Source organism: Littorina saxatilis, linkage group LG12 (genome assembly GCF_037325665.1).
Source record: "Littorina saxatilis isolate snail1 linkage group LG12, US_GU_Lsax_2.0, whole genome shotgun sequence".
Classification (NCBI taxonomy): Eukaryota; Metazoa; Mollusca; class Gastropoda; order Littorinimorpha; family Littorinidae; genus Littorina; species Littorina saxatilis.
The window spans coordinates 70,915,002-70,919,259 of record NC_090256.1 but is presented as its reverse complement, the minus strand read 5'-3'; the positions used below and the strand labels follow the sequence as shown (position 1 = coordinate 70,919,259).

At 43.8% G+C, this 4,258-nt stretch overlaps 1 protein-coding gene across 1 annotated transcript in view; it reads right to left on the bottom strand.

Moving 5' to 3' along the window:
• Window positions 1-4,029, bottom strand: part of LOC138982703 (uncharacterized) — a 7,414-nt gene extending 3,385 nt beyond the window's left edge. The window contains exon 1 of the mRNA XM_070356031.1: window positions 3,974-4,029. The gene's annotated coding sequence lies outside the window, so the exon portion shown is untranslated. The remainder of the gene's footprint in view (window positions 1-3,973) is intronic.
• Window positions 4,030-4,258: the final 229 nt, after the last annotated feature.

The following is a 4,258-nucleotide window of genomic DNA, read 5'->3' as shown; positions in this document are numbered from 1 at the left end:
CATGAATAATAACTTGTGCGTACAGACAGACAGACAGACAGACAGAAACACAGAGAACCTCATTTATGGTAATATTTTTTTCAAGAGATACAGCATCAAGTGATGTTCCTTTGAACGATGATAAGCTAGTGGTATCACTCTGTGTATAATAGTGTAGAAGTGAAAGATACATAATATTACTTTTTAAACCTTTTTTTCAACAAGAAAAAAATACGATTTTAATTAATTCTGTCACAGAATAGAAGATGGACTTGATTCAGATTGAAAACTAAAAAAACCACGAAAGGTCAGTCGCTAAATTACATTGTCATTTCCGATAGTCAAATACACAATTCGCCAAATGCAGAAAATACAGTCATAGGGGCCAAGCACACTCATCACGCACTTTGGACACGTAAGTCATCCAGTCGTATGTAAACCTGCGTGATTCCAAAGTAACACAGAGGTTGCTTACAGAATGGAAGTAGGTTTCTAGAGTACCCTATTGTCAGAATGCAGTGTTCAGAGATATGCAGCCTAGACTCTTTATTTGTAAAACAACAACAAAACTAAAAAAACCATCATGATAATGCATATTCCTTGGGAGGAGGGTTGAAACGATCTCTTAAAACATCCATCATGGTAATGCGTGCCCTTTTCCCCCGTCTTTTGTGATTGTTCTTTGTGCAATGGTTCAACTGAATATTACCTCGTTTATACAAAATTCTTTCTTTAAATCAGTAAATGGGACACTATTCGAGTGTGTGTGTGTTTGTATCACAGTGTGTCACAGAGTTCGACTTAATCAACATCTCAGAGGTGTGTAAGTGCGAGAAGGCACTCAGCATGTCGTTAAAACGGACACCACCCTAACCCGGACATTGTCCGATCAGGTGACAACTCTTGACACACATTCTGATGGACTGTCACCCACTGTCGACGGTACGAAACAATTAATTGTACTCCTCCTCTCCTCCGCAGATACGCCTCGCTGTCCGCTGACAACCGTTACATCTCTGCAAGATTTATGTCCGTGATTTCCAAACATGTGGATGAATTGTTATAAGAGTACACTCGTGTTTGGAACCTTTGTAATGGCCGTCACGATCTGACCAGAGACACACAGCCACTCAACAGATGAGGATGAATTGTTATAAGAGTACACTCGTGTTTGGAACCTTTGTAATGGCCGTTACGATCTGACCAGAGACACACAGCCACTCAACAGATGAGGATGAATTGTTATAAGAGTACACTCGTGTTTGGAACCTTTGTAATGGCCGTCACGATCTGACCAGAGACACACAGCCACTCAACAGATGAGGATGAATTGTTATAAGAGTACACTCGTGAGTGGAACCTTTGTAATGGCCGTGACGGTCTGACCAGAGACACTGACCAACGGAGTTCCTCTCTTTGTCCACGCGCCAGCAGGGACCGGAACGCCCTCGACACAAAAACTGCCCACGCCCCCTCTGCCAATGCCTTCACCTCGTTCATCCCCAAAGTGGCAATAATGGTCCTTGTGGACTTTGGCTACCAAGTGGCAATAATGGTCCTTGTGGACTTTGGCTACCAAGTGGCAATAATGGTCCTTGTGGACTTTGGCTACCAAGTGGCAATAATGGTCCTTGTGGACTTTGGCTACCAAGTGGCAATAATGGTCCTTGTGGACTTTGGCTACCAAGTGGCAATAATGGTCCTTGTGGACTTTGGCTACCAAGTGGCAATAATGGTCCTTGTGGACTTTGGCTACCAAGTGGCAATAATGGTCCTTGTGGACTTTGGCTACCAAGTGGCAATAATTGTCCTTGTGGACTTTGGCTACCAAGTGGCAATAATTGTCCGTGTGGACTTTGGCTACCAACCGGAAGAAGAGGAAGACACGGTCACTCGACAGATAAAGTCGATAAAAGAGAACATGTTCTGGCCACACCTTCAAGTGTCGGTGGACATTGTTTGTTCTGGTTTTATGTCTACGTATGTTGAAGTGTCGCTGTCCACTAGCTAACATTAGTGTTGTTGTTTTTAGTGACAAAAGAAAACGTTAAAGGGGAGAGCGAGAGAGAAGAGGGAGAGGGAGAGAGAGAAAGAGGAAGAAAAGAAGAAGAAAACAAAGAGGGTGGGTCGGGGTGGGGATGGGGTGGGTCGAGGGAAGAACTAGAAAGAGGGAAATGGTGACTGGGGGGGGGGGGGGTCTTTACGCTTCTATTCCCTCATAAACTCTTTCGTTCTTACGTTTCTGTGTAGGATCTACTACGTCAGGGTTTTTTCTTCTATAATCTCCACGTCAAATAAAAAGTGGCTAAATCTTGTTTGACGCAAAATCGACATCATTAACCTGCGCAAGAAAAAAATAAAAATATCTGCATATTCTAATATTATTGTATTGAAATCTTCTTGTGTACGATGCACTGTCTTTATTAGAACTCTTCTTGTTTTTGTTGGGGGAAGGGATAGGAAGAGTGGATGTTATTTATTGCAAAGAGCAGCTGCATTGACATTCGGTGTGAACGAATGTCTTGTGCATACTTGTTGATATCAATGTTGCAACTGTCACTGACCTGTACTTCTGTGCGATATAAAGTCTGCAGAAACAAATCCTCTTTGCTTTTCTCTCCTTAATTATTTTTTCTTCTTCAAGAACATGCTGTCCGAGTTTTATGGCTAGAGTGTTTGTCTTTTTCGTTATCTTTTTACTTTCAGTGAGATTAAATAGGCCTATATCAACTTGCCTCGCACTTCAGAAATATTCTTTTCTTTCTTTCACCTATTGTCCCGGCCCTCGGTGATAGTTGTTATATGAGAAGTTATTTTACAATAGTGTGCATAGTTTTAATGACAAACGTCACTGACTGTACAAACCAAGACTTCTCTTCTTGACCCCTGTATTCCAAATAAAAGTGACATGTGACATTTCTGGCGTCATAAGCAAAAGAAGTTGGCGAAGACGTCATAATGCGAAGCATGTCGTCACGTAAAACATGTTGTCACTTCTCCCAGGAACTGACAAAGAATTTCGAAAAAGAAGTCTGTCTCGGTAACTTGGTCATAACAGCAGAAGAAGATCAATGGTAAAGTCCGCGCCAGACTGTGCATGTGTCGGTGTCGGATGTTATTAAAGAACTAACTAACTATTATAAATTGTCCTTGCTCTTGTGGCCCTTCATGCCCGGAGCTCTCATGGTGACCTTGGTCTCAGTGTTCCTGTTCCATCCTTCCCTGAATAGTACTTCTGCTGTCAGTCTTCAACGTGTGACGTTCTGGGGGGTCGACGGAGGGACGTGGTGGCGGTCTGCTCTCTGGAGGGGGACCCTCACTCAGTCTGGCTCCGCGACTTAGCAGTCAATGTCGTTAGTAGGGGGCATAGTAGGTAGTGGGCTGCGTCCGTTAGCTCGGGACAGACCCACTACTGAACACCGTCGAAGTGACTCAGCAGAAGTGCAGTGTCATCTTCCGAGGGTAGCCTACCGCAACGACCCGACATCCCTCCCTGGAGCGTCTGTAAAATCGACAAGTCTGGCAGCTGAACGAAATTCAGAGGTGGTTGGAGCAGTGAGTGCATGCAGGGACGGGGCGGCGTGAGAACACACCGGGACAAGGAACAGGTGTAAGGAAAAAAAAAAAAAAAAAAAAAACTAATGTATTTTTTGGGTCTATTTTTTCATTTTGTTGTTGATGGTGTTTCCCACAAACATACAGATTCACCTGTCTCGAAGTTCAATTATTACAGAACAAACTGACCATGACGCGAAATGTAATAGAAGAAAAGCAGATAGAGAGAGAGAGACACACACACACATAGAAAGAGAGAGAGAGAGAGAGAGAGAGACAGAGACAGACAGAGACAGACAGAGAGAGAGACAGACAGAGAGAGACAGACAGACAGACAGACAGACAGACAGACAGACAGAGACAGAGACACACACACAACTGATAGAAACAAAAAACAAACAGATAATGTACTGAAATCAAATGTTCAGGTAAAACTCACCTTTAACAGAAAAAGGTGACGATAAGGTAAGTATCCTCCTCACGAAAGACAGGTGAACTACTAATTTGGAAACACTCACCTGGGCTTATATACATTGGTAGAAGCACCTTCACCCCCGCCCTCTCCACACCACCACCACCTCCCTTCCCCTCTCATCAGGAACCCTCCCTTCCTTCTTCCCCTCTCATCAGGAACCCTCCCTTCCTTCTTCCCCTCCATAATGTCTCTTCCCTTTGTCTTGTGTTATGCTGAGGGCTCCGCGTGACTGAATTCCCTGTCGGGGAG